The sequence below is a fragment of the Panthera onca genome, chromosome D4 (genome assembly GCF_046562875.1).
Source record: "Panthera onca isolate mPanOnc1 chromosome D4, mPanOnc1 haplotype 2, whole genome shotgun sequence".
NCBI classification, from domain to species: domain Eukaryota; kingdom Metazoa; phylum Chordata; class Mammalia; order Carnivora; family Felidae; genus Panthera; species Panthera onca.
Window position 1 is genome coordinate 81,300,545 of NC_138351.1, and position 20,186 is coordinate 81,320,730.

Here is a 20,186-nt window from a genome sequence, read left to right on the forward strand (position 1 = left end):
GTTACATTTTACAGAGAAGGACAACTGAGGCCCAGAGAGACGGTACCGCTTGCCCAGCTCCGACAGCTAAAGGTCAGAGCCAGAACCAACCGAAGCCTGGCCGGCCCCAAAGCTTGGCCGCTACCTGGTACTCTTTTAGCCAGAAGCCACGTCACCCCCTTTTGAGCTCCTCTTAGCCCTTCATCGGGCTTTTCGTCTACACCTTAACGTCTCCTTTTAATTACTAGTTCACACAGACCTACTCTCCCAATCCAGACTGTGAGCTCCTGAAGGGCAGGAATCTGTATTTTATATAATAGTTCATAACAGCAGTAGTAGCAACCACAAACACTACTCTTTGTGCTGAACGCACACAACGTGTCAAGCTGTGTTCTGAGCACGGGACACCCACCACTCAATTCCCACGGCCCTCTGTGAAGACAGGTGCCAAAATCATCCCCATCTTGCAGATGAGAAAAGATCTCCGTTGGGCTGGGCTGAAATTCAACCCCGACTATTAATATTTTCATAACTAGAGTTCAACTCGACTCGTTTCTTCTATAATCTCATTTATTTTATTTTATTTCTTATATTTTCAAACATTCTCAGAAGGAGTCTATGGACTTCTCCGGATGCCAAAGGCGCCCATGGCAAAGGTGGCTGCCAGGATTCCAGAGGCAGGCTTCTGTCCCCAGCGATCCCACAGAACCCAGAGCTCCTGGCTGGGTAAGGGACCCTACGACATCTTCACCCAAGGTTAGGGAGAGAATAATCGATACTTTAGCCCATCCGCACATCATAAATACCTAACTAGCATAAATACTCTGATGTCAGCAGCATGAGCCCCTGGATAACGTTCATCGTAATAAACAAGTCACTTGTTCCCCCCGCCCAAAAAAAACACCGTAGTTTTTAGTATCCAGTGTGCTCATTAGAAAAGCATCAGCTGTGGATCACAAATGGGGATCATAGGAGGGTTTGTAGCAGCTGCCTCTGGATATAATGCTGGCTGACCTTAGGCCCAGACTATGCCTCCTTGAGGGTTGACTAGCTGGCCTTCCCCCGTTAGACTTGTTTTCTTAGCATCTGGGCACTGGCTCAGTCTAAATAGCACTAACGTGATATCCCATCTTCTATATGCTTACGGTTTATAAAGTAAATTGCAGGCGTCCAAACAGGCACACTGAATCACAAGCCAGGCAGAACTTGCTAGATTTCAGAAAATCCGGGCTATTATCGGACTCGGGGATAAGGCAGCCGGAGCCAACGCTCCCTGCCCAGACCAGACAGCTGTCCTCTTTGCCAGCTGGCCCGTGCCGAGTGCTGAGCCTCAGGACACATGGTGCCAGTCCAGACACTGCTCTGATGGGCTACATGACCTTCCATAAGTTGCTAGCTGATTTTTTTATCCTCCAAATACGGGGTGTGTATCAGATCCAATTCCAGTCAATAATCACAAAGCACCCAGTGTGTGCCCGGAACTGTGGGGGATGCAGAGACCATACAAGCTTACATACTGGTCGGGGAGCCGGTGCTAGAAGCAATGAACTATTTGTTACCTGCGACGGAAAGAAGTCAGTGCGAGTAGGGATGGAAGTGATGTGTTCTGTTCTGGGGCCACAGAGGAAGGAGTAAGCCGTCTGCACGGGGCTGGGCAGCCAGGCTTCAAAGAGGAAGGGGCTCCGTTTGAACTGGGCCTCAAAGGGTGAGTGGGTGGGGAACAGCATTCAGGGTTGAAGGACAAGCAAGTGACAATGCAGGGGCTGGAATGTGAGCACCCCACATTGCCCAGTGTGGACTGCGGAGCAAGGAATCCAGTCCTGGTGTCTCCCTACATCTACTGCCTTGGAGTCCAGAAGACTCCCCGGAACCTTATTTTTACAAGCTTCTTAAGTGATTCCAACATGCAGGCAGTAGGTGCTACATGTTGAGAAAAAAAAAAAAAAATGAATGAGTACAAGAATGAACTTGACCTCAGGTAAGTCCCTTCCAGTCCCGAGATGTCATCCCTTCTTTAAAATAAAGGCGCCGGGTCAGCCTGGTGGTTTTTCAAATTTTGTTCTGGAGAACCCGTGAATCTCCCAAAGTGCCTCAGACACCACAGAGGGGGAGATGGGGTGCCGAGAGAGCAGAACTCTGAGCCCCCATCCACACTTCTTTAGTTCATCTTCCCTTTTATCTGTTTGCTATTATATGCTGTGCTTCTATGCACCATTTTGTTTGTAGTAAAGTTTCCTTGGCTACAAAGAACTTTTTTTTTTTTTAATTTATTATTTTTGAGAGACAGAGTCAGAGCGTGAGCAGGGGAGGGGTAGGGAGAGAGGGAGATAAATCCGAAGCAGGCTCCAGGCTCCACACTGTCAGCACAGAGCCCGACGCAGGGCTCGAACTCATGAACTGCGAGATCATGACCCAAGCCAAAGTCGGACGCTTAACCAACTGAGCCACCCAGGCACCCTGGCTACAAAGAACTTTAAAAAAAATTTTTTTTAAGGCTTATTTATTTTTTGATAGAACACAAGCGGGGTAGGAAAAGAGAGAGAGGGAGGCACAGAATCTGAAGCAGGCTCCAGGCTCTGAGCTGTCAGCACAGAGCCTGACATGTGGATCGAACCCACAGACCGTGAGATCGTGACCTGAGCCAAAGTCAGATACTTAACCAACTGAGCCACCCAGGCACTCTGGCTACCTGGAGTAGAAAAAACTTTTAAAACCACTGAATTGGCTGATCATCCAAGAATCCCCTAAGAGAAATTTTTAAATTCCTTAAAGGCAGTTAACCTACCTTTGTTGAATATTTCTCAAACAGGTGTGGACACAGCATGGAGCCTGCTTACCAGGCTCTTTATTTGACCATCACGATTTAAAATCTTCTGGTGTGGTCCAGAAATCAATGAGTGGAGGGGGGAAATGTGGATAGCAATGCAATAGAATATTACACAAACTTAAAAAAATGTTTTTGAAGAATAGGTAATAAAATGGAACGTTAAATGAGAAAGCCAGATACCAAACTGCACAAAGGCTATGATCTCAGCTCTGGATCTAATACATCAGAATTACTGGACAAGTATGGCGGTTCCCCAAAAAATTAAACATGGAATTCTCTATACCCAAAAGAATTGAGGACGGAGACTTGAAGTGAGATTTGTACAACAATGTCTAGGCAGCATTATTCACAATAGCCAAAAAGGTAGAAACAACTCAGATGTCCACTGACGAATGCATGGATAAACAAAATATGGTGTATACATTCAACGGAGTATTATTTAGCCTTGAAAAGGAACGAGATTCTGACACCCGCTTCAACGGCGATAAACCTTGAAAACGTGCCAAGTGAAATAAGCCAGACACAAAAGGACAAACACTGGATGATGTTACTTAGATGAGGTGTGTAGTCAAATTCCTGGAGGTGGAAAGTAGAGTGAGGGATACCATGGCCTGGGGTGTGGAGGGAATGAGCAGTTTATTGCTTCCGGGGGACAGAGCGTCTGTTTTGGATGATGGAAATGTTCCAGAGGTGGACAGTACGGATGGTTGCACAATAATGCAAGTGTATTTAATGCTACTGAATGGTACACTCAAAAAATGTTATAATGGTAAATTTTATGTCATGTATATTTCACCACAATAAAAAAAAAAATACCAGCCAGAACTAGATCGGCATGGTGACAATGGTGAATTGTGTGCGACGAGATTGTGGCAGACTGATCACTTTATTCTTTCCACTTCTCTGCATTTTCAAATGTTCTACAACGAGAATAAATTACTCCCGAAACCGGACACACAGCTATTTAATTAAACAAATCTGGTGGTTCTCTGACACTTCCCAAAAATGCCTTGTTGTCCTTTACGTAAATGGGAGCAATACTTTATGTACTTAATACAAGGAGCCAAGTTCAAGGATGCCAACTCAAGTATACACCAAGCTGCTCAGTCAAAATAAATGACAGGCAGACTGCCTCCCCTTTTTAAGACTAGTTGTCCTCATCTATATTTAAATAAGTTTCAAATAAAAACGGAACCCAAATAAATCTTCTAATGAGCTTCCCAAGAAGCTGTCTGGCTTGGAGATACTCAAATGCAAACTGAAGAGAGAAAGAAAGCTGCAGAAAAGTGGGAGACAGCCAACGTTTTCCCCAGGACAGTAAGGCACTGCAGCTGGGGAAGTGACTTCGTCAGTGAATTTCTATCCCGTCTGCTTCTGGAAGATGTCCTTGGGTAGAAAGGATTCAGAATCCAGAAGAGGCCCTTTGTGTTCACTGCAAATCCACCCCCTCCATCATCTCCCCCCCCCACACACATAAATGTTGACCAAATATTCCAAGGATATTAATGGTTGGAAAGGCAGCCAATGTGTCTACCTGCCAGGGTGCCCTCCGCCCTAGACCGCCTGGGTCCACTTTTCCTGGCTCTTGGGCCCTCTGCCTGCCCACAGAGTGCTTCCTCACTGGCCATGTGACCTCAGGCAGTGTCCTTACCCAACCAATGGGAAGAAAGGCACCCACCTTGTAGGGCTATGGTAGGGGTTAAACGACGTCGCCTGTGTAAAGTGTCACTGAGGTGTTGGGTGCATGGTAGGTGCTCACAAGCTTCTTCCTTTGCACCCTAGTTCACTGTTCAAGATTCACGCGTGTCTCGGTGGGACGTTGAAGAGTAGTGCCAAAGGTAGCTAATGCCGAGTGGCAGGTTTTAGAATCACGGTAAAACAGTAGGGAGAAGAGAGGCTCTTTCAGACCTGGGGTTCAAGGATGGCCCTGGAAGGCAGGCGAAGGGAGCCCAGCAGCCCCATGGAGCCCAGCTCTAGCTCCCACATTGGCCAGCATAAAGCTCTTTCGTGGGAGTCTGGGTGAAATCCTCAGAGAAGGAAGATGGGCTCCATTTCACGGATGAAGAAACAGAAGCTCAAAGAGGCTGTCTGTCTTTTTCAAAGGCACACAGTTGGGGAATAACCAGATACAGGGTTTTCTCAAACTCCCTTGGCGTGAAATGGCGGAGGGGGGGCTGATAATTCCAGCTCTGCCACAAAGTCCTTTGTTTAGTTAGGTGTTAGTCTCTTGCCTCTCTCCTTAAAAGAAAAAAAATTTTTTTTTTAAAGAAAAGGTGAGGAGGGGACAGGAAGAAAAATTCTTTGAGGCACTACACTAGGTTCACTTCCAATCTCTGGGCTTTGGCGTTCTCATGTACAAAATAAGGCACTTCCTGCCTCAAGACATTGCCACCGGCTCTCCCCTCCGCCTGAGACACCTTTCCCGGCCCCCTCACACCCATGCACCCTCCTTCCGGTCCTTCAGCTTCAATGACAATGTCACCCCCCAAGGGAAGGCTTCCCCGTTCTATTCTTACGCTCCTTTGTAGCACCCTACGTCCTTCCGTTGGGGCACTGACCCCTATTTGGACACCTAGGTGTGATTCTTTGATTGACACACATCTCTCCATGAGACGGAGATTAATTAGCTGGCAGAGAGGCGGCAGTCAATGGCATTTGTTGTATGTTGACTCAAAAAGCGAGTTCTCCTCAGGGCTCTGTTCTTCAGAAAGTGCCCTCCCATCCCCACCCCCTCCTCAGGCTCTCATCTGCAAAACATAGGGAGGTGGATGGGGCACCTCTTAGATTTCTGCCAGCTCACACATTCTATGATTTTATCACCTCAACAGACAAACGAACAAGGGACAAACCAAACCCAAACCTACAACCATTGTGATTCCAGCTCCCTGGACAAGTTCGTAGAATAGGTTCTTACACTCTCGGGCCTCAGTGTCCCTAGCTACAGAACGAAGCATTCAGGTACAGCCTTCTAGGCTCTTCTCATCACCGACAATGGTAATTCCAGTAACAAGGCTCCCCCCTCCCCTTGCCTTTCACCAAGAGCTGTACCTCATTCCGGGCACACAAACAGGAAATGTGACATCCAGGAGCTGATGAGCGGCTTGTTTCTCTGAAGCCTGGGCGGGTGACTGGGGGAACGACGAGTTTCTGAACCTTCTACCAAAGCTGAGAGTCCGTGCCAAAGACATTTCTCCAACAGTGTGGGCGGAGGGCACTACTGGTGCCTACCTGGGCCCCCTACGTCACCCCCACCCTGGTGCATTCGCAGGGGCCGTGCAGTCCAGAATGAGCAGATTAACAGTCTTGAGGGCGTCCCTGTGACCGTTCCTCTGAAGGCACTGAATCCCGGGACGGAGTAGAAGGTGGAGGGCAGGACACCTAGGCTCTGGCTCACGCCCCTCTCTGGGCCTGGGTTTCCCCATCTGTTGAGTAAGGGGACTGAATTCGGGACTGTGCCACGTCCCTGCCCACTCTGTTTTTTCTTCCGGGAGGCGGTGTGGTGCCATGATGAAGGCCATCACCCCCTGCCCATATCTGAGAATCAAATCTCTCCTTCACCGGGTGGCCCTGGGAAATTTCTTAATCTTTCTGTGCCTCAGTTTCCTCATTTGTAAAACTGGGGTTTCTCGATGAGGAACAGGCAGGGCTCCTGTAGAGCTCCTAGACAGCATCTGACGTGAATAAGTGGCCAGTAAGTGTGAGCTGTTTTTTTTATCATCACCCTGGCTTCTGGATCACTTCCCTTTCTCGCCCTGCCCATACACGGACCAGGCCGGCCGTGAGGACCACGGCGGCAGCCCCGTCCCTCAGAGGAAGCAGATCCTAGAACCCGGCCCAGCCTCAGTGTCCTCCCCAGCACAGGCAGGACACAAAATACCTGCTTCTGCCAGCCGCTGTGGGAACGAAAAGGAGCCTTGACCTACGTCCCCCAGGGCTGTGGCTCTCAAAGCGTGGCCCGCAGAAGGATGCCGTTTTTTCCTCCGTGAGGAGGCAGAGAAGTTGAGAGTATGTTCAATTGGCTGTATTTTAACAAAATATCATCCGTGGAGGATTAGTCACAAAGAAGGATGGTTCTTCCACATCAAGGCATCAGGCATGGTGCAGGAGACACAGGGTCATTGCTCTGTCTCCTGCAGCTGCCCAACGTGGCTCCAGTGGGCTCTGTGTCCAAGGTGGAGTTCTGGGCTCCTATCTTTCTAGAACGACTCACCCAGGCAGACTGCCCGTCTTGACCCGAGAGCATTTCACCCAGTGGCAAATGCAATGGGTCTCGAAATATCTGTTGCCACTGAATAGGCAGCGACTGGCTCTCAGCAGAGCCCAGAGGGCTGGGCAGGGACCAGTCATGGCTGCTCAAGGAGAGTCACTGGCACTCAGTGTTTTAAAAAGCTGTCCACAGAGGAAAAGAATAAAACCGACGGTCCTCAAAACCCAGGCACTAGCTCCTACCCTTGAAGATGCTCAGTTGCGAATCTCTGTTTGGCAGCCATGTTCGGAAGGGATGTCTTTCTCAGGGATCGAGCCTTTTTATAGCTGAAGGGAACCTTAGGGGCCTCCGCCCAAATCCTTTTCTTTCACAGATGAAGGAAAAGGTTCAAGAAAAGATGACTTTTATAGCAGAGGCAGGATTTGAACCCTTGAAGGCTCCTTGACTTACTTCCATTTGTTCAACGGACCCATGGTTACTGAAGGCCTGCTACATCGATGCACTCAGGACTCGACAGCGAACCAAAGAGGTAAGTACTCTATTCCCACAGAGCTCACCTTCCAGTTGGTAAGCAGATAAAATTAATAGTTGTAATTAACAAATAATTAAGGATATATAGTTTCAGTGGAAATATAACATATATTACATAGAATATATTAATACATTACTCATTAAATATTATTGTTTGGTAATAGTATCAAAATTAATTAATATATTAATATAATATAAACTCGGCGGTGGAAAGGGTTATAAAGCAAATAAAAGATGTCGACGTGTTGGAGACTGACTCGGGGGTGAGGGAGCTGCTGTCTGGGGATCCTCCTTGCGCCAGCCTCTCTCTGGGGTCCCCAGGGACCTCCCAAGCCAGTAGTGTGCTGTTGTTGGCTCACGTTGGCTTGCAAGGGCCAACCGTTCAATTTTTAGGAATTTGGCAAGTGAGCCGTTAAATACAGCCGTCATTAAAAATTCAATTGTATAAGCTTATAATTAAATGAGTCCTATTAAGAACGAAAGTATCCATCAAAACCCATCGCTTCCTAATTGTTTCATTACATGGTATGCTCCTGAGGTTATGTGCACCAATTGTGTTGAGACGTAGCGGAAAATGCTATAGAAAAGTAGGCTCCCTCAAGTGGCGGCTTGAACGTGGTCATGGTGTAAATATTTACACTTAAGAGACTGGCAAACACCACATAGCAGGGCTTTCAATTCTCCGGGAGCTAGTCACACTGTCTAGATCTAATCCGGGCCTTCTGTGTTCGTGGGAGTCTGTGTTCTTCCGGCCAGAGGGTGTGCGGTGTAGCCCCAACTCCCCTGGGGTTGTGGGGGCGGGGGGTGCGGGGAGCTTCCAGTCACATGGCCTGAACTTTCTCTTCCCTTTTTAAGGTTTCCACGGTGAGGAAACAAGACTGGGATCTGTAAACGGATCTGTCTGCTTCTGCAAAACCGCGGCTCTGGTCAACAATATTCATCAAGGGTCTCTAAGATGGTGATTCATTCGTTCATTTGTTTATTTGGTTTTGATACAATTAAGTCCCATGGTAAGTGTCCCGAGGAGGTAAAAATTTTTATTTATTGTTTGTTTGTTTGTTTGTTTGTTTTTAAGTGTTTATTTATTTTGAGAGGAAGAGCACGAGTGGGAGCAAGGAAGGGGCAGAGAGAGAGAGAGAGAGAGTGAATCCCCAGCAGGCTCCGCTCTGTCAGCGGAGAACCTGAGACGGGGCTCGATCTCACAAGCCGTAAGGCCCCGGCCTGAGCCAAAATCAAGGGTTGGATGCTTACCCGACTGAGCCACCCAGCTGCCCCAGAAGGTAAAAATTTAAAGGAACTCCTGCAGAGAATCTGTAGAAGTGTGTGTCTTACTTCTGGATTTTCATGTTAGGTTTCCTTCCTTTAAATACATAACTGTTCTGATAACAGCTGAGTGAAGATACTAGACTTCCACTGATAATAATCATAAGGGTAGCTGCCATTTAATAGCATCACGTCACGAGACACATTTGTCTCTGAAATCCACACCAACCCATCTTACACCTGGGAACGTTGAGGTCCGGAGGTTCAATAACTTGACCAAGGCCAGGCTGCCCTTCCGAGAGTTCCCCAGAAGCCTTCTCCTGCCCGCAGTTACAGCTGTGTGGCCCTCCTTAGACCTGCAGGATTCTATGGCCCTAAGGGGGCCCCAACTCTCATGGCTTTGGCGAATTCTGCAGCTTCTCAGCTTAGCATCAGGAATCCCCTCCTGCCACCGGAGCAGAACAGGCCAGACACTTTCCCGTTTGTCCATATGCACCTGGAATGCACGTGAGTCACCTAGGCCTGACCAGTTAGTGGTGTTACATCCTAAAGAAATGGCACGAAGGTTCGGACGCCCATGAAATGTTACAGCGGCCTCAGGGGCAGCGAGAGCTAGAATTAGCTGCTATGCGGGGCGCCTGGGTGGCTCAGTCGGTCGGGCGTCCAACTTTGGCTCAGGTCATGATCTCGCGGTCTGTGAGTTCGAGCCCCGCGTCGGGCTCTGTGCTGACAGCTCCGAGTCTGGAGCCTGCTTCGGATTCTGTGTCTCCATCTCTCTCTGCCCCTCCCTCGCTCGTGCTCTGTCTCTCTGTCTCACAGAAATGAATAAACATTTTAAGAAATTAGAATTAATTGCCATACAAGACTCTGTGTTATCTACGGCCCAACTTCTACTGATTCTTGCCAGCTTGGTTTTCTAGCCTTCCCAGGGATACTATGAGCAATAAAAGAAATCCTTCCAATGCGTGCCTTTTCTGCCACAGCGAGCTAGAATCTCCATCTGTTGCTTGCAACCCTGATCTCTGACCAGTACACGGTCCATGTGCTACTCAATACATCAGCCCCAAACATTTACTGAGCACTTGCACGCCAAGGAACGAATTCCCAAGCTCTCAATTAAATTTGCACATAAGAACATTAATTTTCCCTTCCTTTGCACAGCTCTGGCTAACATCTGAAAACAGAATTTGCTATGCAAAATACCACCGTGTAGACCACGAAAGAGTTAGTCAACCGAGCAAACGAAGACCAGTCCTTGCATTCAGGGAGCCATGCCCCCCTTCCAGGAACCCCTGCCACTGATTCTGAGCAGTTTCTTTGCCTTCCCCACAGATGCCAGGCAAGTCGTTCTCAGGGACAGCCTGCCGGCCACTTGAGGACTCATGGTTCCCTGAGAAGGGAGGGGGGGCAGCAGTGCTTTTGCACACAGATGCTACCAACCCCAACAACGTCATCCCTCTGGGCACCTGGCCCGTTGTCCCGGGCTTGCTTCCTCCTCTGTGCTCCTCTGGCCACCAAGGCTGTCTGGGCTCTGGAACAGCCAGAGGGATATCAGGATGATTGGTTCTCACAGCTTCTTCCCTCTGCCTGAAACCCTCTTCCCTCTTTACCCCCTAACTCCCACAGGGCTCAGCGTACAGGGCGCTTCCTCAAGGAAGTCCTATCTGACTACCTCCCCCGACAGGTTCAGGCCCCCGTGACACCCACCCTGCTCTTCTTCATGGCTCTCGCTGTGCGGTTGTTTTTTTTTTTTTTTTTTTTACGACTATCTCCCAAGAGAATCCCAGCGTCCCCGTGGGCGGGGACTGTGTCTCTGTTCACTGCTACCTTCAGGTATCTAGCATAGCACACGGCAGCTGCCCAACGTATTCTGGGTGTGTCAGTAAATGAGTGAGTGAATTTCTGGTGGCTCAGTGAATGCTGAATGAATAGCTAATTTCAAAGCATGAGTCTCTGGAACAGGTGCATCTCCCAGAACCACGTCCCCGGTGTCCCATCTGGCAAATGGGAGCCACAACCTCGGGCTCCCTCCGGGCACAACAGCTCCTCCTCCCCTTTGGCTTTTAGTTCGAGTGTTCATTTCCTGGGGGTTTGGACTTGCTGTTTTAACAGCAGGAGTTGCTCAGAGAGAAGTTTGCTAGATCACGGCCTCGGGGCCATTTTGCTGACAGGGAAACTGAGGCCCCAGCGGCTCCGACCGCTGGGAGCACCAGTACAGGATGGGGCTGGGCCAGCTCACTTTCAGCCCAGACTCTTTTCAGTGTCCTGCCCGTCAGTGGACATTTAAAGCAAGGGTCCTGAAGACAAGAGCAGGGATGGAATTAAGAACTTTCCTTAAGAACTAATCACAAGACCTGGCCTCCCTCTCCTAGCCTCTTCCAGAAGCTGCCTTTCACCCTCTGGTTGATTTCTGTCTGAGCAGCACCAGGCAGGAGCCCTGTCCTGGGCGAGACATGGATCTGGGGCCCAGCATCCCTGAGCCTTCGGAACCACCTTTGCTCTCCCTGCCTGCCCCCTGCCGGGGTCTCCAGGCCATACTATATTTGGAGTCCGGACCTGGCTTCCGTGCCCTCGTTCTGCCATTCATTCTTGAGAGACTTTGGCCAAAACATTAGAAGTCCATCCTTCGGTTTCCCCCCACATAACGCAGGGGAATTATTTCTAATTTTCTGACCCTCACAGTGCTTTTGTGATGCTCAAACAAGATGGAAACACGACCTCACTCTTCAAACTGCCGACTAGCGTAGACAACCCCAATTATAATAATTCCATACTTATTTTTCTGTTTCCCCGGGGTTTTGCTGTCAACCCATAGCCAGCTGACCTCCTTCCAGGGCTCATTCTCCCCACCCAGCCTCTCAGTGCCATTCAACCCTCTTGCCAACATCCTCCCGGGAACCCCGCTCTGCCCCCGGCTTCCCAGACATGCTCTGCCTGGGCCCTCCTCCTCCCTCTCAGATCACTCACTCCCCTGAGTTGGGACCTGCCTCAAGGGGCAGCACCACACTCTCTCCTGCCATTGCCATCTGCCAAGCACACGTGGCTTCAGAGAGGAGCCACAGGAAGCACATGCCCACCACCCAGCTCCCTCGGGGAATGCCTGCGCGGGCTTTCCCCGGCGCCCAGAAACGTGAGCGCACGGCGTGGGGTCTCCATCCCGCCACCAGCCATCACCACCTCTCCCTCACGGAAACTCTATGTGGCAATAAAAATGAGCACAGTGGCTGCTGGAGCCCGCGTCCTGGCAGCTCCCTCCCCCCCCCTTCTCCCCCCCCCGGCTGGGTCTGATTGCATGCAGCCGACCTCTGCGGCCTCCACGCTGGGTTTGGACAAGCCGAGCGGAGAGTAGCTCTCTGGCTGGAGACTTAAACGACATTTTTTTACTTCCTCTTTTTCGAACGGAAAGGCCTTTTCGAAGTTATTCTGGGTTGAGTATACTAAATGATGACCCCTTTGCTTTTAGTACACGGACCGGACTCTCTATCAGTGTGACTTCCCAAACTAACCCACCTGGCCTCCCTCTCTGAGGGGCGCGATGAAGCTCCTGTGAGCCGACCGTTCAGCCCAGGCAGAGAGGTGAGGGGTCTTGCTTCGGGCCTGACAGCTACTAAGGGTGCACACTCAGCAGGGGGCCTCCGGAGGCCACACTTAACCACCGGAGCAGGTCAGTTAAGAGGGCGGTGGTCGTGTGCAGCGTGCCCTCTGGCTCCTGCGGCTCACAGAGAAAGGAAGAAAGGACCACACGTGACGGAATGTTAAGTTCAGGATGCCCAGGGTGGCGGGGGAGGGGGAGCGGGGGGCAGGATGAAGAAACTGCCTTTTCACCGAGAGGATGATGATTGAGCTGGGTCTTGAAGGATGAGTAGGAGTCTGCAGGTGGATTTGGGGAGGAAGGGAGGAAGGGGTTCCAGGCAGAGGGGGCAGCATGGGAAAAAGCCCAGGGGCATAAAGCCAGGAGAGGGTGTCAGGAACTGTAGGAGATCCCTGAAGCTGGAGCAGAAAGTCGAAGGGATAGGGTGATGGGAAGAAAGCTGTTCAGAGAGCGGCTCGTGCGGGATCTTGGATGTCACGTAAAGGAACATGTAACTTACTCTGAGGGCAGAGTGGAGCCTGGGAGCGATCCAAAACCCAGTCAGTGTGGTGTCTGGGAAGGCTTAGGCTGCGGGGACAAGATGTACTGGAGGTCACAGCAGCCCAGCCTCTCCGGGCTGGAGAGGGGTGCAGGTGCACCTCAACTAAGCAGGAGCAGAGGGACGGAAGTAAAAGGACAACAAAGAGGTAGGACTGCCTAGATCATAGATTTGGGGGCGGGGCGGGGGGGAGACTCCCAGACAGAGGGATCGTGTGTGCAGAAATACAGCGATTTGAAAGCACACCGCCATGCTTGAAGAGAGAGCCACGGTACCAAGGAGTAGGTCGGCCGTGCGGGGGGGATTAGTTCAGAGAGAAAAGAATAAATGGAGACTCGTATCGGGGAGTCCTTAACAAATATATGTGGTCATTTGGATTACTGTTCCCGAGCATCATTCTCTGCCAGACAGCAAAGGCAGAGGGCTGTCAAGGGCTGCCTTGACGTTGGTTGCTGAAGGGTGGGGTGGCTCTGGCAATTTCTGAAAATAAGACACCGGTGCAGCGAGCTCCATCAATTGACTCTCCCTTACGAGAATGATTTCTCGGTAGCATGTGATACTGTTCGATAGCATTTTACCCACATTAGGACTTCTTTTAAAATTGAGGCCGGTCCTCTCAAGCCCTGCCGCTGCTCCATCAACCAAGCTGATGTGATATGCTTAATCTTTTGTTGTCATTTCAACCATCTTCACGGCCTCTTCACCAGTAGATGCTATCTCGAGGAACCGCTTTCTTTGCTCATCCATAAGAAGCAGCTTCTCATCTGCCAAGGTTCTCTCATGAGATTGCAGCAATGCAAATACAGTAATAGTGAAAGCGTTTGTTGAAATCATGAAGAAATTGCAAGAATGACCAAAAGGTGCCGTGAGCAAATGCTGTTGCCATAAATGGCGCACCTAGACTTTCTGGACCCAGGGTTGCCACAAACCTTCAATTTGTAAAAAAAATAAAATAAATAAATAAATAAATAAATGCAATGTCTGCAAAGCACAATAAAACAAAATGTGCCTGTATATACATCTGTCCCATTGCCTCTGGGCATGGACATATTACTGGCTTTGACCAGCAGCATGTGGGTAGAAGTGACAGTGTGCCAGTTTAGAGTAAAGGCTTTAAGAGGCATTACATCATGTCCTTCTTCCTCCAACTCTAACCATGAACATGACATATACCAGATAGAAGCAGCTCTTTCAGCCTATGTCCTGCAATGAGAAGACACATGGGCAGATCTTCTGGCTGGCTGGCACCTGCAGCACAGCCACAAAACCATGTATCACAATGGCTCTCCAGCCGTCATGTAAGGTGAACAATAAACTTCTGTGGTCAGAAGTTAAGATTGGGGGTTGTTTGTTATGCAGCATAGCTGCAGCAAAAGCTAGCTGATACACCCTCCATGAGACATACTATAGCATGTCTCATATAGTGATACTCTATGATAGTATCATGTGATGCACACTATATGAGACACAAAGGGAGCAGATGGTGAAGAACTTTCCACGTCATGATTAAGAGTTGTGCACATGGAAGGTCAATAGAGAATTCTGTAGTCGATACACATTGGAACCTTCATTCACTCACACCCAGTCACAGAGGTGGAGACATCCATCCTTCTGCTCCTCTAGAATTTTGCCCTATTGGCCATCTCTTACCTCTCTTAGACTGAGTCCTTCCCCTGGCCTGTATCTCCCTTGTCTTTTCCATCCTAAAATCCTTCCCTTCACCTTCACCTTCCTACAACTGTAGCTCAATCTCCCTCTGGCCTTTTCACACAAATTTCTTGAAAGTATTGCCTGTACTCACCATCTCCACTTCTTTCCCTCTCATATCTCAGCAATCTAACTTGTCTGTCCTCCATCCCACCAAAATTACTTCCAGCAGATTTCAGTAATCTCCTAACTGCCCAGTGCATCTTCCTGCCCTTATCTTCCCAGGCTGCTCCACACCATTTAGCGTGGAACCAAATACATTATCTCTGCCCTTGACCCAAATGTTCCTCGTTATGTATTCTCTCAGCTAGTGGTGCCATCATTCATCCAGTGACCCATGACAGAAAGCCAATACGAGATAATGAGTTGTGTCCAGCCTTGCCAAGTTTGTAGCATCTTTGAGACATCCAAGAAGAGATGCCCAGTGGGCAGTGAAACATGTGAATCGGGGACCCGAAACAGAGATGTGAACTGGAGATAAAGATGACTGCTCTGGAGGTAGCATTTAAAGTCATTGGCATGGGGGCACCTGGGTGGCTGAGTCAGTTAAGTGTCTGGCTCTTGCTTTCCAGGTCAGATCATGATCTCACAGTTCATGAGTTCGAGCCCCCATTGCACTCTGTGCTGACAGCACGGACCCTGCTTGGGATTCTTTCTCTCTCCCTCTCTCTTGCCCCTCCCCCCCCTCTCAAAATAAATAAATAGACTTTAAAAACAATTAAAAAAAAAAAAAAGCCATAAGCGTGGACAAACTTGCTTAGTTTATAGAGTAAAAGTACCAGGTCTTAAATTGCAGGTGATACACAGAGAGCTCTCCTAAGCCCAGAATTTCCTATTCCTAATGTCACAATTCCAACAATTCCATTAGGTTCCTTCCCTCCGGAGGCATGGCTTCTGGTGGCCTCCACACCACCATCTTATTTTATATTCTGCCCCCTGTTCATGCTGTCTTCTCCAACAGCCCTTAAAATTGCATCATAAAAATAGAAGGTATAAGATACCATCACCCTGCCACTAAAATGGCTAAAATCAAAACGACTAAAATAAAAGCAACACCAAATATCATCAAGCATGTGGAATAATTGCAAGAGCCTTACGTTGCTGTGGGAAGGTAAAATGGTATACCCTATGACCCACGAATTTCAGTCCTACATGAAGACCAATGTCCACAAAAGAATTCTACAAGAAATAAGAGCTCAAACTGGAAATAACCCAACGCGTTCCTCAGTAAGGGAATAAATAAGCAAACCGTGGTATACCCATACAACAGAATAAACTACTACTCAAGCAATAAAAAGGAACAGACTACTCATATATGCAGCAATACAGGTGAATTTGGAAACCACTACGTCAAGTGAAATAAACCAGAGATATACAGTATGATTCTATTTACACGAAGTACAAGAGCAGGCAAAATTAATCAATGGTAATAAAATCAGGAAATGGTTGTCTGGGAGGGACAGAAGGAAAATTAGTTGGAAATGGAAACTTTCCAGGATGTTGCAAATATTTACCTGTCACTTTGCGTGGTGGTTGCATAGGTGTGAACAATTGTCAAAACATGTTTGAACTGAAGATTTGTGGATACTATTGTATCTAGATGATACTTTAATTAAAAATTAGAAAAATAATTTGTAAGGATCTACCAAAAACCACTAAAATAAAAAGAACGTACAGGGCAGAAAACACAGTCATTTCAAATACAATTATATTTATAGTGTGAATGTCCCTATATGAATGCCCAGTCTCCGGCTTAATGCTGTCCCCTTTCAGCTATTCTCGCTCACTCTTGCTCCCATCTTAATGATGTCTGTCCATTAGCTGTTTTCTAACCATTAGGAGAGATGATGTAATATAAAGAGCACAAGCCTTAGAGTCAGACAGGGCTGCATTCAAATCCCAGCCTTGAGTTAGAAGCTGAGCATCCGTGGGTGAGTTACTTGGCCTCTCTGAACTTCATTTCCTTTACTATAAAATGAGGCAACAAGATCCCCTACCCTGTTGTGTTGGGCTATGATAAGGGCAGTGTGCTGACTAGCTCCTGGGGAACCTAATTCTTTTTGATCTTAGCCTATGAACAAACTGTTAGTTCTACTCACATCTAAAGGTCCCACAAAAGTCCGAAAACATCTCAGAGGATGTGATTCATGGCTTCTTCTCCCAGAAGGGTAAGAAGGTGAACCAGAGGCCTTGGAGTTAGGATCCAGGTGAGCTGGTGCTAACAGCTGGAGAAATGGCTGCTCGGAGCCACCATGGCCAAGGGAAAGGTGCTCGTGGCCCATGACTCAGGAGACAGGCTTCCTGGCAAGGCTTGGCCACCAGAGAATCTTACACAAACCACTTTGCATACCTCTTGACTCAGTTTCTCCAAAGCAGACTGGATCTGAGGAATCTGATAACAAAAACAGCCCCTGGGGTTTCCCAATATACATAGGAGAGATAAAGGCAGAAGGGAGCTTGTTCCTTCTGAAAGAAGGAAGGAGGGGTCAGAGCCCTGCCCTGTAGGCCCCCCTCCCCCACTACGGTGGCTCCAGAGCCAGGATCTCAAGACTCCCAGGAGCACAGTCTGCAATCTCCTGGACCAAGGTAAACCCCAGGGGCATTCCCAGCTCTGCTTTATTAAGTCATTGAATACCTGCCACTTCCAACAACAATTGAGATCTGCACCTGCCCCCCCTCCCCTGCCATCTGGTAGGAGAGACACGGTACACCCAGCAATAACTCAGAACCAGGGAGAAAGTGCTTGCTTAGTGCAGCCAAAGAGGCACAGAAGTGCAACAGAATAACCATGTCCCCACCGCAGGTCACACACGCTGGCATTTTCTTACTCAGAGCAGCACCCCCATTTCATAGTTGCAGAAACAGGCTTCCCGGGGATAGCGTCTCCCAGCTAAGAAGCAGTGAGGCCTGGGGTCCCCAGCATCTCCTGCCTCCTGAGACATACCTATTTCCAGGTAAATGAAGAAGGCAACGAGGCCTGCGCCAGATCCAGAAGGAGTGCAAACGGCGAGCAAAGCCACAGAAGCAGCCGCCTGGTCCCGGTTCCTTCCGGGGGCGGGATGGGAGAGGTGCAGGGGCGGCGGGGGAGGGGATGGTGGCGGGGAGGAGGAGAGGCGCTGACACCCTCCTCGCCTTCCTCCTCCTCCCCGGCCCGGCCAGCGGGCAGATTGGGAAATCTCAAGTCGCTCTGCTTTCTCTCCTCCAGCGCTAACAATTTTTTCCACTTTACTGTTTTTTGGATGCCTTTCAAGAGTTTGTGCAATCATTCTGTTTAGCTGTTTTTCTGCCATTTTCAACGGCGGGGTGGTGTCCCTTTCGAGCAGGAACGGGGCTGTTTGTAAAGTTGAAGGGACCCTGTCTCCTCCCTTCACCCCAGTGCAGCAGGCCCTTTTGCTGCCAAAGTTACAAATGTTTGAAACTTTCGCTGTGCCGAGTTTGGCTGGGTCCGCGCTCTCGGACCACTCCTCCTCCGTGCCCCAGCTTTCAGGGGCTCCGGCGCCCCCTCTCGTCACCCTCTCAGGCTCCCCCTTCTCAGGGGCATCCTCTTCCCAAGTAGTCCAGGGCGAGAGCCCTCCCTCTGTCCTGCCCCCCGGGCGAGGACAGACCCCTCACTCCTTTCGAGATTCCCCCAGGGGCGGGGGTCCCACCGCGCACCCCCCGGGGCTCCTCTCTCCCGCCCGCACCCCGTCGGCCCCGTGGGGAGACCTCGGCCCGCCGCCCCTCCGGCGAGTCTGCAGGCTGGGCACGGGCAGCGACAGGGACAGGATGGGGACAGGGACCGGGGCAGAGAGAGAGAGAGAGCGACAAGAACAAAAGCGGGGACACAGGCAGGGCAGAAACAGGGCAGGGCCGGAGCGGTGGCCCCGCTCCTCTTCCCCGCCGCCCCCCAAGCCACGCCCGCAGCCCCCGGGCCGGGCCCAGCTCCCACCTCCCGGGGCTCGGGCGGCGCCCCGCGGGACCCACCTGATCCGCAGAGCCTGGGCGCACTCGGGGCCGGACCGCGCCTCGGCCCCCGGCCCGGCGGCGCCCTTGGCGGCCCGCACGGTGGCCGCGCCGCCTCTGCCCGAGCCCCGCGGGGCGCGCCGGGGCGGGGTGTGCAGCCTGCGCTCCGGGCCGGGCCGGCCGCGGGGCGCTGCTCCCGGGCGGCGGGCGGCGGGCAGGGGCGCGCGGGAGCCGGCGAGCGCTCGACAGACAGCGGCGGCGCTCCCCGCTCTGCGCCGCCCGCGGCTGTGTGTGCAGAGCCGGGCCCGCCCCGGACACTGGCGGCCGGGAGGCCGGCCGCGCGAGTGCGTGAGTGCGGGTGCGTGTGTCTGCCGGCGGGGAGGCGGAGGGGGTGTCTGTTTCATTTTCACTCAGGCAGAAAAAAGCCTGCAACCAGCAAAAAAAGAAAAGAAAATCCCTGGTGAGGGCTGCTGGGCCTCTTTGCCTTCTCGGGCTGCACGTGGTGGGGGTGGGGGTGGGGTGGGGTGGGGTGGGGGGACCCGGAGCTTTGGAGGGTGGGGTGGGGTCTGTCACCCAGTGGTGCAGGGAGGGGCCTCGGGGCCCTGGCGCGCCGCCAGACACTGGGGAGGCGGAGAGCCTGGGAGGTCTGATCCACCATTTGTTTCCTGGGGAAGGAAGAGTGCAGATGGAGACAGCGACAGGCGGGCGGGCCGGAGCCTGAGCCGCCCTGCCCGGGTCCCCCCAAGTCCAAAGCTCCGGAAGTGGGGGCTGGTCACCGGGCACCCAGCGCGGGTCCTGCCCGCGCAAGTTCGCAGACTTGAGCCCGAGTTTCCCTACACACCCCCCGGGCTTCTCCACTGGAATTATTTAAAAGAGAACCCCCCAAAATGTACTTGAGAGTTCTGCGCCCAGCATGACGGCGATTCACTTCTGGTGAGTTGATGTAGGCACATCCGGCGGCCCTTGCCCTGCACTGATAAGGGACAACAGGCATCTTACTCCCACACTCGGGCTCACGGCCGGGTATTTTGCCGGTGGAAACTCAAAACTTCCTTTTTCCAGGGTCATTTGTCATTGAACGTCAACTTGAGAGACTGAGAAATTAGCTTCTTAAGTATTTTAATGCATTAGAACTATACTTTGACGAAAGCGGCACAAAACATGAGTGTGATGTATAATTTTAATTGTTTCATTCCGATGAGAAAGGAACAGAGGGCTGATTGAATACTTGAAGCATGCACAGAGGCCACGAAGTGGGCCAGGTGACGCCTTGGAGCTTGGGAGAATGAAGTTTCCCGATGGGTCCAGTGGAGTAAAGCGGTGGGAGAATTGAATCATCAGCCCCACACAGCAGCTCAGGAATGAGGAGCCCCATGGCAATGACCACAATGGGTCCTTTGCTAGAGTATAAACGGGGCCATTATTGTCTTTGGTGAACTTGTAGTCACTCATCAGTAGTGTAGTCAGTATCACCGTAAACATACAATGAGCGATGTTATACTCAGGGCGTTATTTCCCATTTTTCATTATTGCATTTGAGAATGCATTGTTTAAATTGCTCGCCCATCAAACTGGATTATAAACGAGTTTTGTGCGTGTG

The 20,186-nt window shown here is 50.5% G+C and overlaps 1 protein-coding gene across 2 annotated transcripts in view; it reads right to left on the reverse strand.

The window, feature by feature from the left end:
• The window catches only part of GGTA1 (glycoprotein alpha-galactosyltransferase 1 (inactive)), a 56,999-nt gene extending 38,002 nt beyond the window's left edge, over positions 1 to 18,997 (reverse strand). Inside the window, exon 1 of one of the 2 annotated variants that reach the window (XM_060608829.3) lies at positions 18,608 to 18,997. The gene's annotated coding sequence lies outside the window, so the exon portion shown is untranslated. Of the gene's footprint in view, positions 1 to 17,588; positions 17,720 to 18,607 lie in introns of those variants that run through there. The other variant, XM_060608830.2, reaches the window with a different exon arrangement.
• Positions 18,998 to 20,186: the final 1,189 nt, after the last annotated feature.